This window comes from Diabrotica virgifera, chromosome 2 (assembly GCF_917563875.1).
Source record: "Diabrotica virgifera virgifera chromosome 2, PGI_DIABVI_V3a".
Classification (NCBI taxonomy): domain Eukaryota; kingdom Metazoa; phylum Arthropoda; class Insecta; order Coleoptera; family Chrysomelidae; genus Diabrotica; species Diabrotica virgifera.
The window spans coordinates 33,455,982-33,470,079 of NC_065444.1; the positions used below are offsets into that span (position 1 = coordinate 33,455,982).

Consider the following 14,098-nt stretch of genomic DNA (forward strand, 5'->3'; position numbering starts at 1 on the left):
GAATGTTACCTAGATAAGTAAACAGGTCTAAAGTGCATAGTGTAGAATATCCCATGTCTGCTATTTATCCGTTTGTATGTCTTGAAATTTGTAGAAGGCTCAGATTAAGCGACGTACCCAAAAATTTACTTTCCGACTTTCCGATTTAATTAACTTCTGTCCATCAGATTTCTCTTTGTTTGTTGTATAAATCAATCCATTAACGATGCTGTGAAATTTATATTTTTTATATTTGAAGTAATAATTTCACCAAGAAGAATTTCTACAGGAGACTATTACAGGAAACTCGATTGCATAGAATTTCGGCACTTAAATGGTCACAGAAACATTAAACATTTATTAGTACTTACTTATCTTCAGACAATGCAGTAATTACCTACACGTAATCACCTTCTTTGACCTACGCCACGGTAGAAATTGGTTTTCTATTATTAGTTAACAATCCCTATTTTCTTCATAGTCAATAGCTATAATTTTATCTACAATTTACGTACATGAAGTTACAAGATTTATCTACACTTTCGCCCGAAAGTTCATGAAACGATAGTACTTACACTATTTTAACAACACAATTGTTCGATTAATTTCTATTTTCAAAGGTTCTTAAAAAACACCATATTTATTACCACTTTCACTTTACTTAGGTCGTAACAATCGATCAAGGAGTACGTGCTGATTTTAAATGAAAAATTGTAAATTATTGATGCTGATATCAGGCATGAGAAACTTATAGACGAGGGCTGGGCATTTAGAATAAAATAAAAAACACCGGAATAAATTGATTTTTAAATACAGCACCTATCGACTTTTTGCATTGTGTTTAGGATGACGTAAGGTAGGCGAGGAATTGAAACAATGAACGAATGAACCTATAGACCGGACTGTATCGTCGCCCCCGCTAGCGAAATAATTCCGATTCGATTTTATTGCACAAAAAACTTACTAAAAAGGAGGTCCTTATAACATATCCACAGGGTGCCGGGCGCTGCCGTGGTCGAAAAATTGTTTAAACAATTTTTTTAAACAAATTCACAAAAATAATTTTTTCACTTTGAACAATTTTTTAGATAATTTGAAATTTGAGTCTGATTCTCAAATTCTCAAAAATCATTCTGAGCAAAAAAGGTCTTGTCATTTTTTTCTAGAATTGATGGTTGTCGAGTTATATGCGATTAAAAATTAGAAAAATGCGAAAATGGCCATTTTCAATGCTTAATAACTCGATTAAAAATTATTACTATGAAATTAAAAAGTGATCAAATCAAGTTTCAAACCCCTTCTTCAAGGACCTGAAGAGATTTTTGTCATTAGTTTATTACAAAGCTGTTATTTTTTTTCTTTTTTTTTTTTTATTTAAAATTAATGTGCTCGGCTACTAAGGCCACTTGCACAAGAACGGTTACAACAATATTACAATAAATAATATGTTACACAATGCAAAAAAATATGGTACAATGAAAATTATATTTTATAATACAACTGAATGTCTTTTAGAAATTTTATGGCGCACTTGATTTTATCCGCATTATTTAGTATGTCTCGTATATTGTCTTTGAGGTGAAAAAATAGTCTTCTGGCAGAATATTGGAGGCATTCGGTGAGAATATGATTCACTGTCAGTTGTAATTGACAGCTTTCACAATTAGGTCGGTTGCTGGATGACATTAGGTAACCATGTGTTAATTTTGTATGCCCGATACGGAGTCGTCTTGCCACGACAAGTTCTCTTCTAGACAAACTTGTAGGTCCAAAAATAGGAGGACTATCGATTAGCGGTTGAATTTGATGTAAAGCTGAGCAGTTGGTGTCCCAGTGTTGTTGCCATCGGACTCTTGTTCTTCTTTTAATGTAAGCTTTTAAATCCTTGCTAATTTGGATGTTATCGGCGATAACAGATGATGTTGAGGCAATCTTGGCATGGTGGTCTGCAAGCTCATTACCTTCTATCCCAATATGAGATGGTAGCCAGATCAGAGTAACTGTTATATTTTGGGAAAGGATACGTTGGTAATGGTCATGGATCTTTTGGACGATAGGATGATCAGTGAATATGTTTTGGATAGACTGGATTGAGGCTAGAGAGTCTGTGCATATAGCAACTTGCTTATTTGATAGAGAAATGTTTTTGATAGCTTGAAGTATGCTGAATAATTCGCCAGTATGAACGCTACAAAAAGGGGGGATAAGGGATGCCGTGATAAGATTATGTGACGTTGTAACAGAACAGCCTACCCCTGTATCATTTTTTGAAGCGTCAGTATACAGAACTAAGTCGTATTTCTTTGTAGAGATTATTTCTTTAAAACTGTTCCTAATGAGTTCCCTCGGAGTTGTAAATTTATCGTATCTTGAGAGTGATGTGTTAATATGAGGAATGACTATAGACCAAGGAGGATAAGGGGTTGGGAGTAGTGGAATTATTTGTGATAGAGAAATGTCATCAAGTAACTGCGCCAAAATTAGTGGGACGGGTTTTATCGAAGGTAATTTAGAGTGGTCATGCAGTTTATTCGCGGATGATACAAAAAGAGGATATACTGGGTTAGAGGGATTAGAAGAAACAGATACTGCGTAGGATAGCAGCAGCTGCTCCCGTCTAATCCAAAGAGGGGGTTCATTTGCTTCACAATATAAGTTCTCTACGGGACTAGATCGGAAAGCTCCTATACAAATGCGGAGAGCTGTGTTATGTATTGAATTTAGGAGGTTAAGATATGTTTGAGGAGCAGAGATGTATATGTAAGAACCATAATCCAGTTTGGAACGAATAACAGATCTATATATCTTCAGAAGAGAATTTTCATCTGCACCCCATTGATAGTGTGAAAGAGTTTTGATAATATTTAGTCTTTTGTGAGCTTCACCTTTTATTTCTAATATATGTTGCTTCCAGGTAAGTCGTGAGTCAAACGTTAAACCGAGTATTTTACATTCTCTGACAGAGGGAAGATAAGCTTTGTCAATCGTAATACTAGGAGATGGTGATGGTGGTCGTCTACTAAATTTTATTATTTTTGATTTTGTATATGATAATGATAAGCCTATGGAGCTTGTTTTCTTAATGAGGGTATCTACTGCGGATTGAATGAGCTTAGAAGTTGTAGAGATAGATCGTCCGTGGCAGTAAATTATTAGATCGTCTGCATATAAGACATGTCTAATGGGGGAAAGTATATTAGAGCATAAATCACTTATTGCTAGATTAAAAAGAGTTGGGCTTAATACTGATCCTTGTGGTACCCCATCGGTTTGAGTGTGAACTGATGAAAAAATACCATTGACAGACACTCTAAACGATCGAAGTGATAAGAAATTTTGTATAAAATTGAATATGTTACCCTTAATATTATAAAGGGTTAGTTTGTTCAGTATAGATTGCCTGCTAATAGTATCAAAGGCGCCTTCGATATCAAATATAGCAGCGACGACTTCCTGACTTTTGTTAAAAGCATCAGAAATATGACTTTGGAGAAGTATTAGATTATCTTGAGTCGAGCGATTTCGTCGGAAACCTGACTGTTCTTTGGGAATTATGTTATATTTGTTGAAGAACCATATAAGTCTTTTGCTAATCATTTTTTCTAAGATTTTGCACATGGTGCAAGTGAGTGATATTGGTCTATAAGCACTGGGTGACGAGCGAGCTATGTTAGGTTTTTTAATGGGTATTATAATTGAGGTTCGCCACTGGTTGGGAAATTTGTTGGATGACCAGATTAAATTAAACATTTCAAGAAGTTTAAGGAGACCTAAGTTGGATAGTTTTTTTATAAAGATATAGGGAATATCGTCGGGGCCAGAAGCAGTGTTTTTGAAAGTGTTAATGACCGAGGTAAGTTCTGCGTAAGAGAACGCCGAATTCAGATAAGTAATATCCTTAACTGTTTCGGAAGAGCATGGAGGAAGGGTGTTGACTAATGGCTCAAGTAAAGAAGAATTTATTTTGCTTTTAAATTTTGTATCGAAGTGTTTTGCTAGGGTTTCGCCAATTTCTTGATTATCACTGATAGTAATATTATTTGAGATAAGACTAGAGATTTTAGTGTTTGTATTGATGCCTTGGATTTGGCGTATTTTTTTCCAGAGATCAGTAGGATTGGTATTTTCGTTAATAGAAGATACATAGTTTTTCCAAGAAGATTTTTTACTTTGTTTTATAATGAACCGTGACTTGGCTCTAGCTTTTTTTAATGTTGTGAGATTTTCGGGGTTTTTATTTTTTCGATAATTTTTTAGTGCCACTTTATGTTGTTCTACAGAGCTTTGGCATGAGGTATTCCACCAAGGAACTCTTTTTTGTTTATGTGACATAGTACTTTTGCCAATGTGCAAATTGGCAGCTGAAAGTATGATGTCTGTGATTAATGATATGTTATTATCAATATTGTCTGATAGTATGAGAGAAGGAAATGCGATATCTGTTTGGGATGTATAACTTGTCCAGTCAGCATTTTTAAGTCGCCAGTAGCTTCTGGGCAGAGTTTGTTCAGTATTGGGAATATTAGACGATATAAAGATAGGATAATGATTGCTATCATAAAGGTCATCAGAGACTTTCCAAGTTAGTAAAGGTGCAGATTTGGGATCACTAAAGCTAAGATCTATCGAAGAAAACGTCCCAGAGGAAAAATTTAAATGTGTATTAGAACCTGTATTTAATATGCAAGAGCCTGTACAGTTAATTACATTCTCGATAGTTTTGCCTTTATTTGACGTATGATTGGATCCCCACATAGAATTATGAGCATTAAAATCGCCTACTAGAATGTACGGTGTAGGAAGCTGATAAATAAGGTCTAGAAGTTCAATTTCCTTTAGTGAGTGGTTGGGTGGAATATATACACTACAAATAGTGAGCTTATTTGGACACCATACGGTTATGGCGATAGCCTCAAGTTCGGTGGTGAGAGAGAGGTGAGATGAAAATAGTTCGCTGGAAACAAAAATTGAGGTTCCACCACTGGCTCTACTGCAGTCAGTTCGAACATAGTGATAGTTTTCAAAATTTTTTAGTTTAGGAAGTTTGGATAATTTGGAATTAGTTTCTTGTAAACATATGATTTCAGGTTGTTCTTCGGCAACTAATTGCTGGATTCTTTCCAAGCGAGGAAAAAATCCATCGCAATTCCATTGAATTATTTTGAAAGCGAGTTTTAGTTAGCTTGAGAGGTAGAAAACTGTGAAGATGGAAGAGCTTGTTCAGAAATAGGAAAGGTTGTTTCATCTTCAGTTTGGTAGTCAGATGAGGTACTCATATTGTCATTGTCATCAGGATTAAGTTGTCGTTTAATTTTTTTTTGTAGTCTAGTAATGCGGTTTTTAAAAGACCTCTCAGTTGATTTTGAATGGAGAAGTGATAAATCGTTTAGTAATCCTTCAATGTTAGAAGTGAAATTAAGAGCTTCTTTAAGTGGATCTGGGATGCCATATGTAATTTATAGGAAAGCTGTAAACTGAGTTTCGGTAAGAGTTAGTTCCGATGAATTATTTTTGTAGATGCCTTGAACTGCATTAAGTGAACTGACTGTTAGTTTATGTTCTTCTGTTATTGTTGTTTTGGATTTTTTCTTTTTGCGTTTACAGGGAGTATTAGTTTTGACAAGCAAGGGTGGAGGCATTTGGTTGTTAGTTAGATCCGGTGTAGCGACCGGAGAAATTTGAAGTGGGGTGCTTGCATTGCTGTCAGTAGATATGGGTCTTTTATGGCCGTGTGTTAGGAGGGGTGGTGACTCTGTAATGTCAGTTTGTGTTGAAGTACTTGGAATTTCGGAAGAAGTTGCATTTAGTAAATTAGTTTCAATATGACTGCTTTCCGTTGGAGATAATATATCGGTGGGAAGAGATACGGGGGTAGCGGGTGTAGAAAGTTCGGTATGAGTTACTGTGATTGGAGCATTTGTACAAGCGTCAGCAGTATGGCCAGCTTGTTTGCATAAGAAGCATTCTAATTTGTCAGTAGACACAAATATTATATTTGGCGTCTTGTCGTAAGTTATTAAGATAGAGGTTTGAATTGAAAAGTTTTCGTTATCAGGAATAACATAACAGACTCTTCGGAAGCTCATTATGTGGGCATAATCATCACTAAGTGAGCCACATTTCACGAATGATACAGGAGAAGCTATTTGTAATCCGATATCTTTAAGTGCTTTTTCTATTATAAGGTGCGGTATTGTGGGCGGTACATTTGATATGAGGATACGTTTAGCTGGAGTAATAAGTCGTCTGATAGGGACAACTATTGAGTTTATGGTAATATTTTGGTGGGTACTCAGAAGTTCGTCGACTACTGCAACGGAGGTTAAATAAATACAAATACGATTATTAGAAATTCGAGATGCAAAGGTAATATTCTTGGGGGTAACAATGTCACCTATAGCTTTTATATACTCAAACAGAACGACATTTGGAAGTGCATGTAAGACAACGGCTTGATTTTTATGAGGAAACGATGGAGGTGCAGGTTTAGTTAAGGTTGCGGCGACATAAGACTTATTCATTGTTACGTTAGTTTGTAAATTTATTTGAGAGTTATTTGAGGTCATTTTTGTGAGTGGTCCTGGATGCCAAAACCACTACACGTAAATTTTATTAATGCAACAGACGTCCTAGTAGGACTCTGTGGATAAAGTGATAAAAAAAATAACAGTTACCTGGTATGATGTTACGCCACTGGATAATCAAATTGTTCAATTAATGTAGTTTACGATGCACAGTTTTTTAAAAAACAACACTGAATTGTTCGTAAATATCACATATTTCTTTGTGTTTACATGGTAATTAGTACAAACTAGTAATAAGAAAAAAAAACTCGTAGATATCAGAAATATCTACCTACAGCAAACGATAAAGCGACAACGTGTGTACTCGTTGACTTTCTAATTAGGAATGTTATTTTTAATTAATAACAATTAGCGCTATAGTCCAGGATGTATCGTCGCCCCCGTTAGTGAAATTATTTCGATTCGATTTTTTTACACAAACTTACTCAAAAAGAGGTCCTTATAACATATCCACAGGGTACCGGGCGGTTCCGTGGTCGAAAAATTGTTTAAACAATTTTTTTTAACAAATTAACAAAAATAGTTTTTTATTGCGAACGATTTTTTTTTTAGATAATTTGGGTTATTCTGAGCAAAAAAGGTCTCTTGTGATTTTTCTCTAAAATTGATTGTTGTCGAGTTATACGCGATTTAAAATTTGAAAAATGCGAAAATGGCTATATAACTCGACAACAATCAATTTAAGGGAAAAATCACAAGAGACCTTTTTTGCTCAGAATAACCCAAATTATCTAAAAAAAATCGTTCGCAATGAAACAACTATTTTTGTGAATTTGTTTAAACAATTTTTCGACCACGCGGCACCGCCCGGCACCCTGTGGGTGCGTTATAAGGACCTCTTTTTGAGTAAGTTTGTGCAAAAAATCTAATCGAAATAGTTTCGCTAACGGGGGCGACGATATAGTTGGACTATGGAGCTAACTGTTAATAATTAAAAATAGCAGCTTTGTAATAAAATAACGACAAAATTCTCTTCAGGCCCTTGAAGAAGAGGTTTGAAACTTGATTTGGCCACTTTTTGAATTTCATAATAATAATTTTTAATCGAGTTATTAAGCCTTGAAAATGGCCATTTTCGTATTTATCAAATTTTTAATCGCATATAACTCGACAACAATCAATTTTAGAGAAAAATGACAGGAGAACCTTTTTGCTCAGAATGACCCAGATTATTTAAAAATAATTAACTCATACAGAAGTAAAAACTTCGAGATGTATTCTGGTATAAAATCGTTTATTTAAAAACTATCTAAAATGTCATGGATTGCAAAGCGTTTTCGTTCTAATACAGGACATCTTCAGTGCATTCTGCCGAGTAGTTTGAAACTAGCACACTGTATATAGTGGTAATCCCATAATATATGGTTTACATAATACAATTTAGTAAAATTTGATGACTAAAAGTCGATGTTGATAGATATAATGGAACAATTGCTAAAAGGGTACCATGCTTCCCTGCTCGAAGATGCTAGGTACTTGCCAATTCAATGGGCACAGACCGACTTTAAAAATAATTGTTTGAAATGAAAAAATTATTTTTGTCAATATGTTTAAAAAAAATTGTTAAACAATTTTTCGATCACGGCACCGCCCGGCACCTTGTGGATATGTTATACGGACCTCTTTTTAAGTAATTTCGCTAGCGGGAGCGACGATACAGTCTACTAACAGACGATACCTACTAACAAAATGTTTACAGTTGAATTAATGTCGATCTAACTTTTTGTAGTCGGTTCGTAAGCGCCTTCAAGAAACTTTGCAAGTAAAATTGATGATAACGAAATGAAAATTGCATTATTGAACAAGAAAAATGCATTTTCCAAAATTCATTTCGAAGTGATAAAATTATTTGTAATTCGTAAATAATTGACAGGAATGTTTTCAATTTTGCTACCCGAGGGTTTTTGAGCTCGCTGAACATGGAAATCATAACGGTAATGATCTCCGAGGCAACTGGTGCTCAAGTTTTATATAAATTCGATAAGACATCAGTGCAAACTGATTAGAGATGCACCAAGTCAAACTAGTTTGATTTTACTCAACAAACTTGAATTGATTTGAAAACCAAACTTTTTTTGTAAAAACGTTTGACTTGACTTGATTTCGATATCTTAAGTTAAGGTTTGACTTGAAATCAAACTTCTTCAAACAGTTTGAAGTTTGAAAATCATACTGTGTAACTTGTTTATTTCCAATTCTAATTATTGAGAGCCTTTTGTTTTGACTTATTTGAATAGGTCTGAGCCTGTACACATCTACTACACCATTTACCAATACACCATTTTAAAGTTAAGAAAATAAGCTTTTTTTATTCCACAATGTATATACCTAAATGTATATACATTTAAATTTAGAGAAATTTAAAAAATAATCATTAAAAATATCAAAAATCGTTAAAAGTATAAAACCTTGAAAAAGCATAATTTGCTAAAAAAGAGCCGTATGTCCTTATACAATATAAGTTTTTAAAGGTAATTGACTTCTCTTTCTATTAAATGTACCATTGCATATACCTAGAAATGCGTAGAAACAAGTTACAGAACAATGTTTGCGAAACAATGGGGAAAAATGGCCCAAAAATGCTGTGAGCGCCAAATTTTGAAAAATCCTGTCTCGGAAACTATAAATCCTAGAGACTTTTACTAAACATTATTTTAAAGAGAAAGGACGGAAGTTATTTTTCGCTGAAGCAATACCTATTCCTATATCCCCGTGGAAAAAAGTTATGGGGCAAAAAACAAAATTGCCTTCCTTTCTTGTTTTTTTCTTGCTTTTATTTTGAATATATTTTTGTACAACAAAATATTTTTTACTTTAAAATGTGATATTTCGATAGTAAATTTAACCTGGAACAATTTTTCTGTAGACGTGTTTGTACCAAAAGTGCATAGAACTCACCCAAATTCACCCTGTGCCTAGGGACTAATTCACCCCTGTCTCAAAAACGCACCCACTTAAATGGTAGCACTCCAAGGCTTTTTGAAATTTAGAGGTACATTGACCACATGAGACAATAAAATCCCCCTTAACGATGTAGTTCCTTTTAGCCCTCTTATTTTGAACATATTCATTAGCCCAATAGCTATTTTGATCCTTACTTTGTTATGCAGGCATTTCAATTATTTTCGTCTTCTTTTTACAACCCTAATCTACTTTAATTTTAATTTAACTCCACCATCTATTTATTCCCATAAAGTAGTGATCTGTTACTGAGGAATCTCTTGATAATAGTAGCTAACCGACTCATCAGGTCGGATAAAGACATAAACTCATTCCAACTTTAAATTAAACGTATAAACGAAAATAAGCATTTATTTCCAGACAATCTATTTTATCCTATTTACTTGTTTTAGTAAGAAAATGTTAAATAAGGTCGTTTATTTTGTTTATAGATTACATTGAAATATGAAATGTTTTTCGGCAAAATGATATTGCATCAGAATAATAAAATTACTATTAAATATAAAATAAAGTTGACAAAATGAAAAGATATTTGATGTTTGTTCCTATTTTATTATTTAAAATGTATATCGAGCGCTCTAAAACCATCTCCCGATAAAGAGCTATTTTATATTTTGACCGTACTCACTAGTTTGTGGGATGAGCACGATAGAGTAGGTAGGATGCCTTAACTCTGGCCATTATTACGCTTTTCTTGACATACAGGGTTTTGCTGAGAGTTACCACTCATTCGTTAGATCGTGGAACAAGAATGGACTATAAACAAACAAAAAATAAGATGCGACAGAGGTCAAAAATGGTCCCGCGAACGAGAAAACTTTTAAGGACTTATTTTCTTTGCTTAACTTTATTGTATTTACAATATATGTTATTAACCCTTATCCGGGCAAGGTGGATCCAACAGGCCCGAGACACCAATTCATTTATCATAAACTGATAAAAAAAATTATTGAATATTATGCATCACTGAATATGTTTACAAGTATGTTTACTTCAACATAGTCATGAGCTATTCAAAATATTCATTATCATTTTTGAAATAATTGCGTCGAAAGAATTTTGTCACGTAAAGGGGCAACACGGGCCCGTCGGACCCTATATATATTTATACCTAAAGTCTAAATATTTGTTACATAAGTTAATCTGGCAGTCAGGTAATATTTTTGTGGATTATCTAAACGACTTTTATGATTCCGGAAATCCAATAATAAAGTGTAAACGTGTTACAAACAATGTAATTATCTCTTGGATGTGAACATCAAAGAGATGCCTACAATAGGTGTTATATCTATTCTAAATGAATTTTAAAAACTGATAATCATTGTTGGAATGCAATAATATTGTTGGTAGGTACCTATACATATTTTGAACAAAATAATGCATCTGCTATCAGTCATTTGATATCGATGTTAGTGTCGACAACTAAGCTCCTAAAATTATATTGAATTAGAGTGAAAGTACATAGTGCGAATAAAATGTCCCGAAATCCATTATCAGCTGCAGAACTGCAAGATATTGCTAATAATTTATGGAACTCGGATGATTAAGAATCTCCTGAATTAGGTGGCATTGAAAGTGACTCTGAAATTGAAGATCATCTTTCGGAAGCCAGTGAAGAGGATGATCAGCAAGTTATATTGAGTGATAATGAAGAAGAATGTGTAGTTACAAGTTCCTAGATTTCAGAGTGTGTAATTTTTGAAACTAAGAATGGAATTAACTGGAAGAGTAAACCACAACCGGCAGGACGAATACAGTCCTGCGACATAATAAAAAGCAAAGTGGACAAAGTAATGTTAGCCCCTGGTCAAAATGTAGATGATCCTGTTGATTCCTTTTGTTTGTTTGTGGACGAAAAAATTGTGAACGAAATAGTGAAGTGTACAAATAAAGGAGCCGAAAAAGTCCTGGGGATAGGGAACTGTAAATATTGCGACTCTACAGAGCTATATGCCTTTATTTGACTACTACTAACAGCAGGGCACCTGAGTGGCAACATCCATAATGTAGATAGATATACCTTGGAGTAAGTTTTATGGACCTACTATATTTAAAGCTACCATGGGGTTATAACGATTCAAAAATTTGCTAAGATTTGTTCGATTTGACGATAACGACACGAGTTCTGAACGAAGAAGGAACGACAAATTAGCAACAATACGCGATGTGTGGAATCAAGTCAACCAAAACTTTCAGAAATACACTAGGTATTTACCAGGAAAAAACATAACGGTAGATGAGAAACTTGTTCCGTATAGAGGTAGGTGTCCTTTCAAGGCAGTATATTCAAAGCCAGATAAGTGTAAGCACCCTCGAGGTAGACCGCATACTATGGTAGCACCTTTTTTTAATCTAGACAATTTAAATTTAACTTTAATAAAAAATCAAAAAAGAATATGAGAAAAATATATGGGTAAATATGAATAGTACATTCAAGAACAGTGGTGGGCTCAACGGACCCGAGTTGCCCGGTTACGTAAGTAAAATGTGTTGCCCGGATAAGGGTTAATCATATTCTGTGTTGGAGACCAACACAGTATTGCACCGTAGATCGGGAGTAACCGACATAATCAAAAGGATATCGACCTTGAAATGGAACTGGGCAGGGCATACCGCGCGACCAAAGACGGTAGATGGACTAAACGTTTCTCGGGTGGAGACCCAGACAGGACGCCTTTCGAAGCATAGGACGGCCACCAAGAAAATGGACAGATGACCTGAAGCGGATATGCCAAAATTGGATGCAAGCGATTCAGGACAGGAATTTGTGGGAGAACTACGGGAGGCCTACGTTCAGGAGTGGACTAGTATAGGCTGAATGATGATGATTAATCATAACCATAAGTAAGTTTCTCGTTAATTTTCTTCTTCTCCTTATTGAGAGATCATTCATCATTCTCTTTGCCTTATCCGTATGGGGGTCGGCTTCCCTAATTTCATTTCTCCACACAATTCTATCTTGTGTCATATCAATGTTAATCCCCTTTACTAACATGTCCTGCCTTATCGTCTCCCCCCAGGTATTCTTTGGTCTTCCTTCTTCTACTTCTTCCAGGGGTCTGCACTTCAGCTATTCTTTGTATTGGGTGAATAAATTCAAAATACTCTGTTTTTTCCTACTAAGCTTTAAACCTTTTTCCTAAAGAGCTTGTCTCCACTGTTCCAGTTTTTGTTCTAAGTCTCTTTCACTATTTTCTGTTAACACTACATCATTAGCGTACATTAGGCACCATGGAATGCTACCCTGTAGTTTAGCTGTTATCTGGTCCAAAACTAATGAGAATAAATAAGGACTAAGCACCGAGCCTTGGTGCAATCCTACTTTCACCTGAAATTTATCAGTCTCTCCCACACCTGTCCTAACACTAGTCGTTACTCCCTCATACAATCTCTCACAATCTTTACATATTCGCCAGGGAACTCCTTTCTTATTGAGTGCCCACCACAGAATCTCTCGAGGAACTCTATCACATCCTTTCTCAAGATCAATGAATACCATATGAGCGTTGGTCTCTGTATTCCTGTATTTTTCCATCAGTTGCCTTACAATGAAAATTGCATCTGTTGTTGATCTGCCCTGCATAAATCCAAATTGATTATCGGATATTTCGGTTTCTTCACGTATGCGTCTATCAATTATTACTCTCTCCCATATTTTCATGGTGTGGCTAAGTAGGTACATTGTTGTATGTCTCCCTTGTTTTTGTAGACAGGTACTAATATACTGCTTCTCCATTCGTCTGGCATTTGTCCAACTTCCATAATTCTATTAAAGAGACCTGCTAGCCAACTTATTCCATTCTCTCCCAATGCTCTCCATACTTCCCCAGGAATATCATCTGGTCCGACTGCTTTTCCTTTCTTTATTTTTTAAAGCACTTGAGCCACTTCCTCGTTTGTTATTCTGGTAACCATTGCTGTTACTGTCTCCGTTAACTCCACAGGCTGTCTGTCAAATTCTTCATTTATTCTTCATTTATTTCATTCTTCTCCTTATTGAGAGATATTCATTAAAAATAAAATTATTAAGATCCGAAGTTAATAATGAATTGGCTGTTTAAATTTGTCTTAAGTGAGTATGTAGGCTTAACACATTTCAGGCGCGGTACTTTATAGCATAGTTTTCCCCGTGCTTTGGAGGGCACGTAAAGTCATCGGTCTGATCTAGGTAGTCGACCAAAGGGATGGGATCCTGATGATAAAGTCAAAATTAGAGTCGAAATAAGCAGGAGTACGTTCCTCAAAATGCTACACTCTTCTGCAATAGAGACGTGAGTATGATAGCTCGATGGCGTGCTATTAAATGCTACGTACTGTCTACAATGTTTTACATATTTGGGAGATGGGCATTATTGGCCGAGAACCCGTATGACAAAAACCATGTTACGTCTGGATTCCTTTGAGGTGTGGTTGTACCGGCGTTAAAGATAAGAAACTATTGACAGTTAAGCAAAAAAGCGGCTTATTTTGGACATATCTTTGGAAATGATAAGTACCCATGGTTTTCTGCTTGACGAAGTATCAGCCGAAATAAATTCTCTTAGCTGCAAAACTTACGCCATTATATCGACATC

General features: G+C 35.1%; 1 protein-coding gene across 3 annotated transcripts in view; it reads right to left on the reverse strand.

The window, feature by feature from the left end:
* LOC114327276 (uncharacterized) overlaps positions 1 to 14,098 on the reverse strand; it is a 758,694-nt gene that overhangs the window by 603,510 nt on the left and 141,086 nt on the right. The window lies entirely within an intron of this gene.